The sequence below is a fragment of the Helianthus annuus genome, chromosome 3 (genome assembly GCF_002127325.2).
Source record: "Helianthus annuus cultivar XRQ/B chromosome 3, HanXRQr2.0-SUNRISE, whole genome shotgun sequence".
Classification (NCBI taxonomy): domain Eukaryota; kingdom Viridiplantae; phylum Streptophyta; class Magnoliopsida; order Asterales; family Asteraceae; genus Helianthus; species Helianthus annuus.
The window spans coordinates 113,939,437-113,959,164 of record NC_035435.2 but is presented as its reverse complement, the minus strand read 5'-3'; the positions used below and the strand labels follow the sequence as shown (position 1 = coordinate 113,959,164).

Genomic DNA, 19,728 nt, shown 5'->3' with positions numbered 1-19,728 from the left:
TAATTCCATTTTTTATTAAAAACCAACCAAACATGATTTTTGATGAAATATTTTCCAATTGCAATTTCAATTCTTTTAAAATCCATGAACCAAACGACCCCTTAGGAGTCTAGATTAGAATCCTAATCTTGGTTAAATAAGGATTATGGATTTCCGTTGAATCCTAGTTTACATCCATTGTTTAGCTTTACATCAGATTATAAAATCACTTAATTACTATTTTACCGTTGCGCAATTGTTTAAAAGTGTCTTAAACCCACCCTAAAAACCAACCTAATATGACACATTGTGTGGTACACCTTCAATAAAAAAGTTAAAAACCATGGATGTAATAAGATTAGCATAGTATAAATAGGTATTCTGATACATCTATTTAAGGTACAACTTGATTGGGTACATTATAAGGAACATAAAGTCATAAACAAAGCTATGATAAGAGAATCAATACTTGTATACCACTTCACCCTCACACCCTTTCATTTCCTTATGAAAGAAACTCCTTTCTCAATGCTTGCTGCCAACTCTTTTTTAGCTTCTTCCAAACAAACCCTGTTTGTTCCAAATTAATCAAATACAAATTCCATTTTCTTATTTAAAATCCTCAAAATAAAATGGTAATTCCATGTGCATCTTACCTTTCATACTCATTCAACGGTCCAAGTTGGTATATTTCTTCCACACCAGTGCGCCCCAATCTCACTTGGTCGGTTAGCATTAAGAACACTATGGCCCCAAATATCATTACTATGAGTCCTAAGCCATTTACCTTGTAAATCTTCAAATTATATCTTTTCTTCCTTTTTCACCCTTTGCAAGATCAAATTTTGTATAGAATTGGAAAGCTATCATTGTTAGTGGGATCCAGATAATGAATTTGATTGGTTAAAATGCCTGTTACTAACTCTTTCTTGGCTTCCTCTAATCCAATCTTATTTTGTCAAAATAATCAAAGATAAACTCTGTTTTCACCTAAACTTAATCAAATTAAAAAAATTGTGTGCCCACGTCTGTGAAATACTAAAAAGGAATCCATACAAAAAGACAAAAATAGGAATTGGGGCATGCAAAAGTTGTTATTTTCAAGATAAAATAGAAGTGTATTGCTATTTTTGGAGAAATTTTATAGTTGGTTGTTAGAATTAAAACTTGCAACATGGTATAATTGGTATCTTGCTATGCAAAAGCCCTAAATATATCCATTAGAGGTGGCAAGATGGGCGTCCAAATGGGTTTGGATTAGGCGGGTTATCTTTTAGTAGGGGTCGGGTGACTCTCAGTTGTTGATCAGTTCTGTTTTACGCATAATGGAAAACATGAATAACATACATGATTGCAGCAGTACAGGCCAACAGAGAATCCAGATGGAGATGCAGCAACAAGGTTTGACATGATTGTCAGCTTGATCTGGTTCCTCCTTAGGGTGCAATCTAATGATGGTGATGATGAAAACCGATAAAGGGTAACCGGTATAGGAGAGGAGGCGATTTGATGTTATGAGAGTAATTTGGTTATGTGTCTAACCCTAGAACCTCTACATAAGTTGTCACACCCCCAAAATACCACCTAGGGAACACCCCTGCTGGGCGTGTGACGTACCAACAATGAGACACTAATCATGTTGAACTCATACCAGTATGTAAATGAAATCCACATTTATAATTAAAAGTATCGATCACATGTTTAAATAAAACCCAACATGTTCAACGGAAGCAATTAGTAAACCAAAGTTAAACTGTTATAAGACCAATGTATATTATTAATAACTCAACCACGAGAATCCATCCAATTCGACCCATGACCACTCCAGCTATTCCAGACAGCAAGTTCCCAATTCCAATAAATCTAACGACCTGCGAGCATGTAACAAGTGTATCAGACAAAGCTGGCGAGTTCACAGTTTAAGAAAACGTTTATTACCAGTTGTGTGTAAAAGAGTTCACTGACAAATGCAAGTAATATTGTTAATATCTCAATTCCAAACAAGACGGCTCCTGAAATACATGACTGCCCTTCCCACGTACTCCTATCTAGTACTGGGCCCCGACTGGGTCATTAGTTCACATCCGTCCTATCTAGGAGCGGTGTGAGGGTGCCAAACCTAAGTAGCGCTACCAACTAATACCCGTTACCCTCCAGGTAACATAATAAGGGACTTACAAGAGTGATAGGTGAGAATATTAACCAATATACCTGTTTTTACCCAAAGACTTATCCTTCCACGGGATACCCACTGACAGTCCCCAACCACTGGGACGCATGCTCGAATGTAGTGAACTCACCTTGGTTTGCTCGGTAAGATTAATTACTTGTTATCAATTGATCAAGCACGTCCTAGCATAGTGTATCAATAACAATCAGTTTCGTATTCGCATTGAACCACATACTTTTATCACATATTACACAAGTTGCCATCAAGGATTATGCACATAATGATATGCATTATAACAGTTAACTACGTCATACATTAGCCAAGTTATTACTGTTTATCCACATAACAGATTTTCGCACCACACACAAGCTAACTTCCCAAGCCCAAGTTCCAACTACCCTTAACAAATTATAGTGTGGGGGTGCGGCCCACTTAGCTTTGTGTGATCCAAGCACATTCATGATCTACAATGACTTGTAGTCCACTGTAAATAACGTGTTCCAATGTCGCATGCGACCCGTTTATAACCATTTACATCTAAGTAAATCACTAACCAATCATAATCATTAGTCACAAGCACCTCCAAAACATAATGGCAACTTATCCATCGAAACTCACATACACCTAAGACATCATCATGTGATTGTCAACTTTAGGTTAACATAATATTCAATCCTTTACACTTTCTGACAACATTATCATTGTACCACACTGTTTGACTATCTCAATCACATGGAGCCGCCATTTTTTTATTTACTTAAGGCATCATCATTATTAGGCCATATGCCTTCAATTTCATTGGACCTTAAAGACTACTGATATAAATCAACTTGGTTATTTGAAGTTTGTGAATTCAATGGATCAATTTAATTTGACCAAGCAGTTCGAGATATCAAACAATCACATATTGTCAGCATATCAATGTTTAATTTGACCATTTATAATCACCAATTGTCAACATATAACATACGACTTTTACTAGTTCCTTATCTATCAACATATAGTGTGTGATCATTCATCATCGCATAATATCATCATACAATCTCTATATGTCATAGTGCAAACACAATCCTGATCAATCAAGAATCAACATCACATAACAACAAAAGCTGAGAACAATCGTACTAACCGGAGGTTCCATCGAACAGACAAATGCTTCGAAAATGGGGGCTACTGCCGCACACACTTGGGGGTAGGGTTTTGGTTGTGTTTGATTTATCAAGTTACGTACCTAAATGTGTGTGTATATATTCTAAGGTTGTTAGCCGGCCCCAACCCATGATTTATTTGGACTCTATTCGGCCCAACATAGATTAAATGTACGAAGGTGGAGTATTTGGGTTTCGGTGTGCGTGTATATATATAACGACTCACATAGGCCAGCCCAATATATAAACCTTGATTGGGCTCGACCAGTTCAGCCCGGGGTTAACCCATGTGTGTGTTTCGAGTGGGTTTGTGGCCCAATATGCCTCGTGCAGCTCGCGGCCCAAACAGGTTAGTCCCCTAAATTGACTAAACGACACCTAGAAACGTTTAACGATTCCTTGCAGTTAATCAGTCAAACTCACGTACACATACTCAAACACGTTATACATTTAGCAATTATGTTACAGTCAAAAGTGTTTATTGATTTGCATCATCGCAAGAGACCTGAAGGAGAGATAATAAGAAAACAGGATCACGTGACCTTAGAAATTCGGGTTGTCACATCATCCCCAACTTGAAAGAAATTTCGTCCCGAAATTTAGTAAGTGAGCACAGGGGAGTGAAGTGATAAACCAAGATTGCTGCAGATTTTTCCTCAGGTGCCACATCATCCCCAACTTGAAACGGAATTTCGTCCCGAAATTCACTAGTAGTACCAGAATTAGACTTGTCATCAGGATACTTAAGCTTCATCTGATCTTCACTCTCCCACATGAACTTCGGTCCACGTCTTGAGTTCCAACGAACTCTCACGATCAGGATACGACTGTCACACCCCGATTTCCACGTGTCACCGGTGGGCCCGGTGTGGGGTACAGTGACGTAGTTGGCATCGTCATAGACAATCAACACAATATAATAATGCACAGCGGAAGCAGAATAGATACATTTCAACTTTTAAATAAAGTGCAATACTAATATCACAGTAGTTGAAACGGATCCACAGGCGGATCAATAAAATAAGAATAAATAGTTCAACAGATATTTGTCGTCCGAGCTTGCGAGACTATAGTGGACGCTCTTAGGAAACAGCCAGCCTATTTTCGTATAGTACCTGCACTTAACCTTTTGGGAAAAATACGTCAGTTTACACTGGTAAATACAAATCGACTGACTCATTTTGAAAATGATTGAAAATTGATTTAAATGCACAAGGCATAAATGTTTTTATTAACTTGGGATAATTATACAATATAAACTTGTGAACGATTTACATGCACTCGTATCTTTGGTGGCCCGGGATCTGCTGTCCGGGCTAAGAATTAAATGACACACCACATTAAAGAGTTATACACGCCGAGTGTACGCCTACACCCCGTGCTCTGGTCGTGGCCATCTCGTAAGATAATGCCAAGGATATCCGGGACACGGTCAATAACCCCCCAAAGCCTAAAGTAAGACAAGACTGTTTAAACGAAGTCGCACAAGTTATTCAAGACTGTACACCCATAAGGAGCAGGACTTGTGCGCCCGATCAAGCGGTATTTTAAATACCGTACCCCAAGCCCGTATAGGGAAAATAAGTCAAAATGTATTTACCTGAGCAAGTATGTAACACAAACGGTAAGAGTGGTAGCTTTTACTGGGCCTCCTAATCTGGAACAAAGGTTTATAATTAACCTATTAGATTCCTAACGGGTCTTTTATTTAAGCCTAAGCTTTGACCGGTTAGTTTTAGGAATGATACGGTTTACGCACGATTAAGCGAAAGACCGGATAGAATGTGATTTAGACCCGACAAGTTTGAATACTTGTATAATATGGGTATACTAAATACATTGTGGATTTTGAAATAAAAATGATATCGTTTGACCCGTTTCGGTCAATTTACGCAAACTAGTTACGTAAACCGAACCGAACGCAATAAGGGCGTTACGGGTAGCCAAAAGAGTCAAATGCAAGTTCCCTGAGATAATATGCTTTAAATATGATATATCATCAGTAAGTTATGTTCTATATTGCCCGGGATAATTTTAAACTCAATTTATGCCTTAGTAGGGCATTTTGGTCATTTAAAAGATTATAAAAGAGTAAAATTAGAAATCTGAGTTTCGGGTCTGGTTTATACAGTAAATATACTTCATTTAACATATTATAACAGTAGGGTATGACCCATATACCAAACTTAACATTTAAAATCAAACTATGCACCGTAGGGGTATTTTAGTAAATTCACAAGGGCTAAAACTGCCCAAACTGGAAATCTGAGATCATATACTTGTACTTACTGTTATTATATGAAAATATGCTAATTACATCAGTAGGTATGAGTCTTACATGTTTAAAACAAGTATAACGCTTACTATGCGCTTAAAACGCTAATTATGCGATTTAGAGCCGTTTCCGGGTTTATATATGGAAGCTGAGATTTTTATATTTCCAGAAGGCTCAAAATAATTTATTTAACATTTGAAATCAGTAGAAAAAGGTTTCGGGTCAAAAGGATGTGTAAAACTCATTTTATGGCTTAAACGGTCAAAACCGACATAACCCGAAATAACTAGGCGATCTAGGATCCGTTCAGCCAAAAATTAATTAAAAATCATCAAAATTCCCAGAATATTATAATACATCAGTTGGTAAAAAGTTTTATACCAAAACGTGGCCAGAAATAGGTCATATGCGAAAAGGGCCGTTTATGTAAATTAAGAACATAGTTTTACGCTAATGGCCATAACTCAAAATCTGGACCACCAACTGATCCGAAATTTTCGGTGCAAGTTTATATATTAGAAATAAAGATTTCTACTCTTTCACTTTTCCAAAAATCACGTTTTATATCAAAAAGGGCAAAATAGTCAACTTTATGCATAAATCGGAAACATGCATTCGAATCGGCTAAGCATAGACTTAATCAACAAAAATTCCAGAAAGTGTTACCAAAATAAAAATGGTCAAAAATACTCTCCAATACAGATCTCAAACATGCATGTACGAATCCGAATCGATAGTCTACGAATTAGTCGTTTTATAGGACTTTCGGCTCCGATTCGTATTTATACTATAGATTGTCGAGTTGATGATGATAAAACACATTCTTATATGTATTACAAGTTATTTATGATGATCAATCAGATTGCATGTCTAATATATTAACATTCAAGCTTATTTTTGCAAAAATCACTTCTGTTGACTTTTTAGAAACATGTTTGACTCGACAATTAGCATGCATATAGTGGGATTCAGATAGTACCCTTTAGAGGGTTTGTTTCCCACATAAATACCAACATATATCAGGTTTCAATTCGAGAAATGACTGAAAGAAATCCGTTTAATCAGAAAGTCAAAGTGTAAGAACAACCAGTTTGACTTTTACTAATAATCTATGAAAGAACGAATTAGAGATTGAATTAGGAGCTTACAAAGGTCCTATAGATGCTTAGTTATCACTAGGAGTCGGCCTTGATGTCCAGAAGTGCTCCAGAAATTGCTTGAGAGAGTTCTTGAAAGAAGAGAGCTTCTTGATCAAATGCAAGTGCCAAGAAATGGATGAGAAATCTGATTTAAAGCTGATTTCTAATGTTTGTAAGTAGCTCACTGTTCCCATAGGCATGCAAGCCATTTTATTGGAGCTAAAAGAGGTGCCATGAGCTGTTAAACACTTCCAATTCGGACCAGAATTGCAATTTTCGTGAATTTTTGTTACTGGGGGTCTCACGCGGCCCGCTTCAGGTATCCCAGGCGGGCCGCCTCGGGTTCTGCAGATCCAACAACTTTCCAACTTTGACAGCTTTGGTCCCTGAACTTGCACGCGATGTTTCGGCTTCATATCTTGACTCGTAAACCCCCAAACTTGGTTCCTAAGAACCTTAGGACTTTTACCAACATGAAAATGTCCTCGGATAATTTTGCGCTCAACCGAAAAGCCATAAAATTCGACGTTGACGCTTTTAGTCCCTTAAGTACGGTTTTGGCCATAACTTTCTCATACGTTGACGAAACTTCACGAAATTTTAACCACATATTCTAGTGAGTATATTTTAGCTTCTCAAAGCTTCGGGTCTGCCAAAAGTTCACTCAGAGGTATAAATTAAACATGTTGACACTTTTGGCCCCTATAGTTTGCAATACTTCACTTTTGTGCAATTTCCGCGTCGTATGATCCATGAACCATCCGTTTAAGGTTATAAACATTATGTAGGGTTATCATAGAGCCTATTTATCCATTGTTGACACTTTGGACCCTTACGTTCCATAGTTTTCACTGTTTGTCACTTTTAGTCCCTCTAAGGTATGTTTTCACATACCGGAACCTTATGACACGTGTCAAAACATTATTGGACGAAATTTTTCGAGGTGTTACATCCTCACCCCCTTAAAAGAAATCTCGACCCCGAGATTTATTCAAACAAATGGGGATATTTTTCTTTCATCGTGGATTCCACTTCCCACGTGTATTCGGGACCTCTACGGGCATCCCACTTGACCTTAACAATAGGCACGTGCTTCCTTCGAAGCTTCTTTACCTGTCGATCCTCAATCGACAAAGGTTTTTCCACAAATTTTAGACTTTCGTCTATGTGTATATCTGCATGCGGTACAACCAGTGAATCGTCAGCGAAACACTTCTTCAAATTAAAGATATGGAACACATTATGAATAGCACTAAGCTCTTCAGGCAAGTTTAACTTGTAAGCGACTGACCCGACACGTTCGATAATCTCGAAAGGTCCTATGTATCTCGGGCTCAGCTTGCCTTTCTTTCCAAATCGCATTACACCCTTCCAGGGCGATACTTTGAGCAATACTTTTTCACCTACATCGAAGTGAAAATCTTTGCGCTTAGGATCCGCATAACTTTTCTGCCTATCCCTGGCAGCTTTCAAACGTCGCGAATCTGAACGATCTTGTCTGTCGTCTCAAAGACGATATCTGGTCCTGACAACTGGACTTCCCCAACTTCTGCCCAACAAATGGGTGATCTACACTTTCTACCGTATAGGGCCTCAAAAGGCGCAGCCTTTATGCTTGAATGGTAGCTATTGTTGTAGGAGAATTCAATCAGTGGTAGGTTCTTATCCCAACTACCACCTAAAACAATCGCACACGCACGAAGCATGTCTTCCAAAGTTTGAATAGTACGCTCACTCTGACCATCAGTCTGAGGATGATAAGCCGTACTAAAATTCAAACGAGTGCCCAACGATTGTTGGAAACTCTTCCAAAAATGTGACGTATATCTAGTATCTCTATCAGAGATAATAGATATAGGTATACCATTTAGCGCTACTATCTTATCGACGTATAATTGAGCTAACATATCTGAGCTATACGTCTCTTTGATGGGTAGAAAATGAGCTGACTTAGTCAGTCTGTCTACTATGACCCATATGGTATCATTTCCCTTTTTCGTCTTCGGCAACTTGGTGATAAAATCCATTGTCACCATTTCCCATTTCCATTTGGGAATTTCAGGTTGTTGAAGCAAACCTGACGGCTTCTGATGCTCGGCCTTGACTTGCGCACAAGTCAAGCATTTAGCTACATGTTCCGCTACTGACCTTTTCAAACCAATCCACCAGTAGTTTGCTTTCAAATCCTGGTACATCTTATCAGCTCCAGGATGAACGGAATATTTAGAGCTGTGGGCTTCCTGGAGGATAACATCCCGAAGTCCTCCATAAACTGGAACCCATATTCGTCCGTTTAGTCGTAGCATTCCATCTTTGTCGTGGGATAACTGCTCCTCAGTTACTCCCAACTTTTCTGCAGGATAGTTAGCTTCCAGCACAGCTTCCTTCTGTGCAGCTAACACCCTTTCATTCAAATTATTTCTTATCTCAATGCGCTTGGCATTGATTCTGATTGGCTTCACCCTTTCCTTTCTACTTAAGGCGTCGGCAACCACATTTGCCTTGTCTGGATGGTATCGTATCTCGCAATCATAGTCATTGAGAGTTTCCATCCATCGCCTTTGACGCATGTTCAATTCCTTCTGATTGAACAGATGCTGAAGACTCTTGTGATCCGAATAAATTATGCACTTGGTGCCATACAAGTAATGTCTCCATAGCTTCAATGCAAATACAACTACACCCAATTCCAAGTCGTGGGTGGTGTAGTTCTTCTCGTGCACCTTGAGCTGGCGAGAAGCGTAGGCAATGACTTTGCCTTTCTGCATGAGTACACAGCCCATGCCTGTATGTGATGCATCACAATACACCACAAATTCTTCAATACCATCGGGCAACGTCAATACTGGCGCATTGCTCAGCTTCTTTTTCAAAACATCGAAGGATTCCTGCTGCTTAGGGCCCCAATCGAACTTAATCTTCTTACGGGTCAACGAAGTTAGGGGCGCAGCAATTCTTGAAAAGTTCTCAATAAATCTCCTATAATATCCTGCCAATCCGAGGAAACTGCGAATCTCAGTAGGAGTCTTCGGCTCCTGCCAATTCATGACTGCTTCTACTTTAGCGGGATCTACCTGGATACCACGCTCGCTAACTACATGTCCAAGGAATTGGACTTCTCGAAGCCAAAATTCACACTTCGAAAATTTGGCATAAAGCTTCTCTTGATGCAGAAGTTTGAGAATACAACGAAGGTGTTTCTCATGATCAGCTTGGCTCTTCGAGTAGATAAGAATGTCATCAATGAAGACGATGACGAACTTATCTAAATAAGGTTTGCAGACGCGATTCATGAGATCCATGAATGCGGCTGGTGCGTTAGTGAGCCCAAACGGCATCACTAGGAACTCGTAATGCCCATAACGAGTCCTAAACGCGGTTTTGTGCACATCTTCTTCTTTGACTTTCAACTGATGATAACCTGACCTGAGGTCAATCTTTGAGAAGTAGCTTGCTCCTTGCAGTTGATCGAACAGATCGTCGATCCTGGGTAACGGATACCTATTCTTGATAGTGACCTTATTAAGCTCACGATAATCGATGCACAGGCGCATCGAACCATCCTTCTTTTTAACGAACAAGATTGGCGCTCCCCAAGGAGACGAGCTAGGTCTAATAAAACCTTTAGCTAACAAATCTTCCAACTGCGTCCTCAACTCCTTCATCTCCGTTGGTGCCAATCTGTATGGTGCTCTTGCTACAGGTGCAGCGCCTGGTATGATATCTATCCGAAACTCTACTTGCCTATCTGGTGGCAAACCAGGTAGCTCTTCAGGGAAAACCTCAGGATATTCCGAAATAACAGGAATATCTTCAATCTTCGCCTTCGGCTCATCAATGGTAACTTGTGCCATATAGATGACACAACCCTTCTGCATGCATCTGGATGCCTTGAGCATGGACACTTGCTCGGGCAATCCATGCTGGGTATCTCCTTGAATAGTAAGTGACTCGCCAGACGGAGTCTTAACTATTACTTGCTTTCTGCTGCACAGAATCTGGGCTTGGTTACTCGACAACCAATCCATGCCTATTACTATGTCGAATCCAGCTAGCTTAAAGGGAAGCAAGGATAACGGGAAAGAATGATTCCTAATGGATATAACACATCCATCTAGAACAGTCGAGGCGGTTTCTATGGTTCCATCGGCTAATTCCACCTCATATTTCACACTTAAGGTTTTAACAGGAAGGTTCAACAATTTACAAAACTTATCATCTACAAACGACTTATCAGCTCCTGAATCAAACAAGACTCTAGCAAAAACATCATTTACAAGAAACGTACCTGTAATGACGTTGTCGTCAAGAACTGCCTCCTTGGCGTCCATTCTGAAGACTCTCGCATTAGTCTTCTTCCCATCATCAGCTTTCTTCGCATTCTTTGGGCAGTTTGGCCGAATGTGCCCTTTCTCGTTGCAACCGAAACAAGTTGCATCCTTCATTTTCTTGCAATCCACAACTTTATGATCTGTGGACTTGCAGATCCCACAACGTTTCTCGAAAGACTGGGACTTAGACTCCTGCCTGCATCTCCCAAAGTGATGCCTCCTACAAACCTTGCATTTGGGTTTCTCACCCGACTGACGATCTCCTTTCTTAGATCCCGACCCTTTTTGGTGGTCGTTGCTCCCTCTGTGTCGTTTCTCAGACCTTCGTGAGGTGTCATCCTCACGTTTCCTTTTGTTTTCTTCTGAGCTCTTAATAGCTCTCAATCTGACCACATCTTGAGTGAGGGAGAGGGATAGATCGGCTACTGATCTAATGTAGTAGGCCTTGAAGCCTTGACGCTTGCCTTTATCTCCGGTGCCAGACCCCCAATAAATCGAGCAATCCTACGCGGCTCCGGGGTCACTAGATAAGGCACTAAACGAGACAAGGTGTTGAACGTAGTGAGATATGCCTGACAATCGAGGTTTTTCATAACCAGGGATACGAAATCTGATTCTATTCTTTCGACCTCATGCTGCGGACAGAAATTCTCCTTGATCAGTGCTACAAACTGATCCCATGTCATGCTATACAGAGCGGTCTTTCCAGTAGCTTGTAGAAGCGATTTCCACCATGCTAACGCGTCTCCCTTGAACGACTGGGACGCGTACTTCACAACATCCCTATCAGCACACCCGCTGATATCAACCACAGTATCCATCTCATCAATCCACGTCATACAATCGACGGCTCCCTTTTCCCCAGTGAAATCTCTGGGCTTGCAAGATACAAAATACTTGTACGTACAGGACCTGCTGTACGTGTCATGCTTCAGCTTAGTCTCCTGCTTTGGGACGCTGCTGTGGTTGGAGGAGTGATTATCATCCTCAGCTTTCTTCGGCTCACTCTTTTTAGAGGGTGGCTTACTATGAGCCTCAGAATGAGTCTTGGGCTTTGCGTGCGTTTCTGTTCGGGTCCTACTCCGAGTACCACTAGATTCCCTGAATTGCCTATCCATAGCTTTGGCAACAGCGTTATCTATCAGTGCTTGCAACTCTGCACCGGTAACGTGAATCTTTGCATTATCTGAGTGTTCCCCAGAATGACTGTTGGTCTCCTCCGATTTGGCCATTGTAGCTTTAAGCTACAATAAAGGACAAGGTCTAATTTAGAACCTAACAGTATTATCGTTCTAGACGATTTATTAACCATGGTATCAAGAACCTTAGCAGTTAATTTAATAAATTTCATTCAGGCTCTTATTAGCAATCAAGGAATGAAAATATATATATTGGCACCATAGGCCTAGTCACATGGACAATCACTAAATTATAAAATTTAGATTTTTATAGGATTATAAATTGTATAATTAAACAAATAATCCTTTTTCTAGACAGAGAGTCATAAACCACAACTGTCACTATATGACATAGTCATAACCCGTAGGTATCAAGTCATTAATAGGCTTGTATACAGATATAATCTGTAGATAATTTATTAAAAAGGGTGACGTGGGTGATTTTACGAATCACGCTTAGTCAAGAATGTTAACATGTTCTCAGACGTTAACAGGGAGTTGAATCTTTTCAACCAGGTTTTACCATCATGGCCAGGCCTATTAATAAGGCATTCAAGCTAGGTTATACCTTACTAAGATTCTTATAAAATGGCAAATCAAATAAAAATTGATATTTTCCATTATTTTAATATTGTATTCATGCATATAAATAAAATGATAAATTCAAATTAACCATTTCAAATTTCAAATAAAGTACTAGTACATATTTGCCCTAAACGGGACTTTAATTCAAATACACGAATAACATGCCCGCGCAGGGGCTAAACAACTAACAACAACAACAAATAAAATAAAACAACCACGCAGGGGTTAACAGAACCACATACCCACGCAGGGGTAGGATAAGATAGATATACCCACGCAGGGGTAGAATACAAGAGTAGATGTCCACGCAGGGACATGAGTAATGAGATAACAATTAAAGGATTCAATGATCCTTCTTACTCTTACCCTTGAGTAAGTCAAACACCTTCTTGAACATACCACTGTTGCGTCGGGGATCAGCTCGCATCTCGTGTTGCAACTCGCGTCGCATACTGTCAATCCCATGCAGGATTTCTTGAACCTGCGGCGGCGACATCATAGGCGCCGGTGGCGGTGGCTGGTACTGCTGCGGCTGCGGTGGCTGTGGCTGCTGGTAACCCGGAGGGTAGCCAAAGGTAGACTGCCCAGCAGTCCAAGTGTCTCCAAATGGACCACTAGGTGGAAGTGAGCTGTAGTTCACAGCTTGCCAATAAGGGTCTCCTGTGTAATCATAACCCTGAGGGAAAACATGCTCGAACGGGTTAAACTGAGCTGCACTAGCATAAGCCGGAATCGGCTCTCCATAGTTCTGCGGCGGCAGAGGCGGGATCGGTACTGAAGTGACCTCCGATACGGGATGCTGAGACTCCCCCGTCTCGGACTCCTCGGGAAGAGGTGTGTAGCGGCTGCTACCAACATGTGGAGGGGTGCCTATGTGAATCCCTCCGCGCGTAGACATGCGCGCATTCCTCCTTGGCCTCTGAGGCGGAGGAGGTAAAACTGGTGGCGGCGGTGGTGACGGAGTGATCACGTCACGCCATAGGGCCTCAGATAGGTCCTGCGGTAGAGGCGGCTGCTGCTGAAGCTGCTGCTACTGCTGCGAGTGGTGCTGCGAGTGCACCGGCGAAACCTGGTGAGACTGGAGCATCGGAGAGTTGTGGCTGGGGGTGTAATACCAATCATACTGCTTAAATCTCTCCTGAAAGCTGTCCCCACCATTGTAGGGTGATCCCCTAAATGGCGACCCATCCGATATCTCGATGGGATGGTTGGGCGTACCTGACGGTGGTAGCGAGGGGTCCGTATCCTCGTCGACGTCCATCTCGTGACCACCAGAAAAGTGGTCCTCCGGTCCGAGTGGGTTATGACCCACTGGCTCATCCACAAAAGCATCAGGGTTATATAAACCCTGGTAGACTGGTGCTGGATACTGGTGCGGTGACTGATGCAAAGGTATGTAGGATCCATGCGAACCATGGGGCCCATTCTCCGAGTGGGGCCCAAACGAGTGGGGTAATGACGGTGAAGTGCTCGCGGATACCGAGTGTCTAGCAGGCTCGGCGAAAGACCTCCAAAGGTCGTTGGAGGCTGTGTTGTGCGTGGCGGATGGAGCTCGCCTATGTGAGGGCCCTGCCTCATGGTCGTGAGCTGTAGCAAATCCTCCTCGACCTCTCATACGGGGCGGCATAGTGATCCTGTCAAAAGTCAAACAAGTTGCACAACAAAATATATAAGACAAAGCAAAATAATAAAAATAAATTAAATGAAATGTTGAACATTTCCTAAGTTCTTTGTCTAGACTCGAAAATCGAGGAATGTGCAATTGTGTAACTGAGATTAAACACAAAAGACTAGTGTTTAATTCACTCAGCGTTGGCTCTGATACCAACCTGTCACACCCCGATTTCCACGTGTCACCGGTGGGCCCGGTGTGGGGTACAGTGACGTAGTTGGCATCGTCATAGACAATCAACACAATATAATAATGCACAGCGGAAGCAGAATAGATACATTTCAACTTTTAAATAAAGTGCAATACTAATATCACAGTAGTTGAAACGGATCCACAGGCGGATCAATAAAATAAGAATAAATAGTTCAACAGATATTTGTCGTCCGAGCTTGCGAGACTATAGTGGACGCTCTTAGGAAACAGCCAGCCTATTTTCGTATAGTACCTGCACTTAACCTTTTGGGAAAAATACGTCAGTTTACACTGGTAAATACAAATCGACTGACTCATTTTGAAAATGATTGAAAATTGATTTAAATGCACAAGGCATAAATGTTTTTATTAACTTGGGATAATTATACAATATAAACTTGTGAACGATTTACATGCACTCGTATCTTTGGTGGCCCGGGATCTGCTGTCCGGGCTAAGAATTAAATGACACACCACATTAAAGAGTTATACACGCCGAGTGTACGCCTACACCCCGTGCTCTGGTCGTGGCCATCTCGTAAGATAATGCCAAGGATATCCGGGACACGATCAATAACCCCCCAAAGCCTAAAGTAAGACAAGACTGTTTAAACGAAGTCGCACAAGTTATTCAAGACTGTACACCCATAAGGAGCAGGACTTGTGCGCCCGATCAAGCGGTATTTTAAATACCGTACCCCAAGCCCGTATAGGGAAAATAAGTCAAAATGTATTTACCTGAGCAAGTATGTAACACAAACGGTAAGAGTGGTAGCTTTTACTGGGCCTCCTAATCTGGAACAAAGGTTTATAATTAACCTATTAGATTCCTAACGGGTCTTTTATTTAAGCCTAAGCTTTGACCGGTTAGTTTTAGGAATGATACGGTTTACGCACGATTAAGCGAAAGACCGGATAGAATGTGATTTAGACCCGACAAGTTTGAATACTTGTATAATATGGGTATACTAAATACATTCTGGATTTTGAAATAAAAATGATATCGTTTGACCCGTTTCGGTCAATTTACGCAAACTAGTTACGTAAACCGAACCGAACGCAATAAGGGCGTTACGGGTAGCCAAAAGAGTCAAATGCAAGTTCCCTGAGATAATATGCTTTAAATATGATATAACATCAGTAAGTTATGTTCTATATTGCCCGGGATAATTTTAAACTCAATTTATGCCTTAGTAGGGCATTTTGGTCATTTAAAAGATTATAAAAGAGTAAAATTAGAAATCTGAGTTTCGGGTCTGGTTTATACAGTAAATATACTTCATTTAACATATTATAACAGTAGGGTATGACCCATATACCAAACTTAACATTTAAAATCAAACTATGCACCGTAGGGGTATTTTAGTAAATTCACAAGGGCTAAAACTGCCAAAACTGGAAATCTGAGATCATATACTTATACTTACTGTTATTATATGAAAATATGCTAATTACATCAGTAGGTATGAGTCTTACATGTTTAAAACAAGTATAACGCTTACTATGCGCTTAAAACGCTAATTATGCGATTTAGAGCCGTTTCCGGGTTTATATATGGAAGCTGAGATTTTTATATTTCCAGAAGGCTCAAAATAATTTATTTAACATTTGAAATCAGTAGAAAAAGGTTTCGGGTCAAAAGGATGTGTAAAACTCATTTTATGGCTTAAACGGTCAAAACCGACATAACCCGAAATAACTAGGCGATCTAGGATCCGTTCAGCCAAAAATTAATTAAAAATCATCAAAATTCCCAGAATATTATAATACATCAGTTGGTAAAAAGTTTTATACCAAAACGTGGCCAGAAATAGGTCATATGCGAAAAGGGCCGTTTATGTAAATTAAGAACATGGTTTTACGCTAATGGCCATAACTCAAAATCTGGACCACCAACTGATCCGAAATTTTCGGTGCAAGTTTATATATTAGAAATAAAGATTTCTACTCTTTCACTTTTCCAAAAATCACGTTTTATATCAAAAAGGGCAAAATAGTCAACTTTATGCATAAATCGGAAACATGCATTCGAATCGGCTAAGCATAGACTTAATCAACAAAAATTCCAGAAAGTGTTACCAAAATAAAAATGGTCAAAAATACTCTCCAATACAGATCTCAAACATGCATGTACGAATCCGAATCGATAGTCTACGAATTATTCGTTTTATAGGACTTTCGGCTCCGATTCGTATTTATACTATAGATTGTCGAGTTGATGATGATAAAACACATTCTTATATGTATTACAAGTTATTTATGATGATCAATCAGATTGCATGTCTAATATATTAACATTCAAGCTTATTTTTGCAAAAATCACTTCTGTTGACTTTTTAGAAACATGTTTGACTCGACAATTAGCATGCATATAGTGGGATTCAGATAGTACCCTTTAGAGGGTTTGTTTCCCACATAAATACCAACATATATCAGGTTTCAATTCGAGAAATGACTGAAAGAAATCCGTTTAATCAGAAAGTCAAAGTGTAAGAACAACCAGTTTGACTTTTACTAATAATCTATGAAAGAACGAATTAGAGATTGAATTAGGAGCTTACAAAGGTCCTATAGATGCTTAGTTATCACTAGGAGTCGGCCTTGATGTCCAGAAGTGCTCCAGAAATTGCTTGAGAGAGTTCTTGAAAGAAGAGAGCTTCTTGATCAAATGCAAGTGCCAAGAAATGGATGAGAAATCTGATTTAAAGCTGATTTCTAATGTTTGTAAGTAGCTCACTGTTCCCATAGGCATGCAAGCCATTTTATTGGAGCTAAAAGAGGTGCCATGAGCTGTTAAACACTTCCAATTCGGACCAGAATTGCAATTTTCGCGAATTTTTGTTACTGGGGGTCTCACACGGCCCGCTTCAGGTATCCCAGGCGGGCCGCCTGGGGTTCTGCAGATCCAACAACTTTCCAACTTTGACAGCTTTGGTCCCTGAACTTGCACGCGATGTTTCGGCTTCATATCTTGACTCGTAAACCCCCAAACTTGGTTCCTAAGAACCTTAGGACTTTTACCAACATGAAAATGTCCTCGGATAATTTTGCGCTCAACCGAAAAGCCATAAAATTCGACGTTGACGCTTTTAGTCCCTTAAGTACGGTTTTGGCCATAACTTTCTCATACGTTGACGAAACTTCACGAAATTTTAACCACATATTCTAGTGAGTATATTTTAGCTTCTCAAAGCTTCGGGTCTGCCAAAAGTTCACTCAGAGGTATAAATTAAACATGTTGACACTTTTGGCCCCTATAGTTTGCAATACTTCACTTTTGTGCAATTTCCGCGTCGTATGATCCATGAACCATCCGTTTAAGGTTATAAACATTATGTAGGGTTATCATAGAGCCTATTTATCCATTGTTGACACTTTGGACCCTTATGTTCCATAGTTTTCACTGTTTGTCACTTTTAGTCCCTCTAAGGTATGTTTTCACATACCGGAACCTTATGACACGTGTCAAAACATTATTGGACGAAATTTTTCGAGGTGTTACAACGACTATGTTAACGAACCTTGACTTCCTGGTCCTTGTGTTCGATAAATTCCTCCAGTAAAGGTATCGTACATGTTTCGTCAGGCAACCACTGCCTTAGATCCGAGACATAAACGACATCGCGTACATTACCTAATTCGTCGGGTAACTCGAGTTGGTAGGTTACGCTACCGATTCCTCCCAGACTGTTGCTATGCTTCCCCAGCATTCCACACCCTCCCAAGGTGAGACTTTCAACACGATACGATCGCCTACAGCGGTCTTCCAGCGTTTCCCAAGTTTATCAGCTTTCCTGACGGTCACGTGTTGCCGCCAATCGACTCCCGATCCAACAACCTTCCCAAGAGTTTCGAGTACCAGTCCTAGACCAGTAGTTAAGTTGTCAACCATCTCAGTCTTAATCAAGAATGTTGGCATTATTGTCTATGTAACGCCTCAACAGAGCTGTCTGTTTACCAAGATGATAACTGCCACAGTAGTACTCAACCATAGGTAAGAGTCCTTCCAATTTGCACCAAGTTAATATCACACATGCTATCGCAGCATGTCTTCGAGTGCCGGGGGGGTTGTTTACTCAAACCGTTCGTCCTATGTTGACAAGTAATACTCATGTCTATACGTGAGTCAAGGGTGTTGGGTATCGCTTGTCATAAATCAGGTATAGCTCAAAATAGGATGTAATAGGAGTTGGCACCTCGTGCCTATAAGCCGCCTCTCTCAGAGGAACATTCGCAACTTGTGAAGACTCGTCAGTTCCTTGTTTGCAAGCAAGTGTGTTGGTAACGTGAGACCGTCAACGATCACCCAGGTGATAATGTTTCCGTTTCGAGTTGTAAGTAGACTAGCGACAAAATCCATGTCAGTCTATTCTCATTTCCATATATGTGCTCTGATTGCTAATATCCCACCTTAACTTTCCCACATGTCAAACATCGTTCCCATGCGTGGCTGTGTGGGCCTTCAGGCCTGGTCACCCACACATGGTCTTTAGGTTTTAATACATCCTATCAAAACTCCGGCGAATAGGATATTCGAGACCCGTGTGCTTCGCCTGCACCAGTTTCCCAAGGTTGCTGTATAGTGAGGTTCATATTCGTTCCATGAAGTAGCAATTATCGTCCGACCTACCAAAGGTTGCTTCTCCATGCCCCGCATGGGTTAATCTTGAGAACTCTCTTCCTTCAGTTCGTCAGCTTGAGCAAGACGAGTCTGGTCAGGTATGTTAGGGTCGATAATGAGTTGTAAAGCTCGTGCGCATCCAGGTTTCACGGTCGTATTCATTCAAAAGTTCCATCCAGCGGTGCCATCACATGTTTAGCTCACACAGGAGGTCCTTGTGATCGGTCTAGGTAGTGCATTTGGTACCGTCCAAGTAATGCCTCCAACTTGAATCCAAAGACTACAGCTTCCACCCCTGGTAATGTGTCGTTCAGTTCTTCCTGTTAATCCACCACGTAAGTCGTCACCTTCTCGTGCTACATCGACGTGTAACTGGGATTCTGATTCGAATCATCATGGTATACCACTAGATCATTCGTGCCCTTAGGTAAAGACGAT

General features: G+C 40.8%; 1 long non-coding RNA gene across 1 annotated transcript; it reads right to left on the bottom strand.

Annotated features, from left to right (window-relative positions):
* Positions 1-305: 305 nt before the first annotated feature.
* Positions 306-705, bottom strand: LOC110905857. The gene is made up of 2 exons (XR_002573476.2): positions 636-705; positions 306-549 (listed from the first exon to the last, which is right to left on the bottom strand). It is a non-coding gene; the product is annotated as an uncharacterized LOC110905857 (long non-coding RNA).
* Positions 706-19,728: the final 19,023 nt, after the last annotated feature.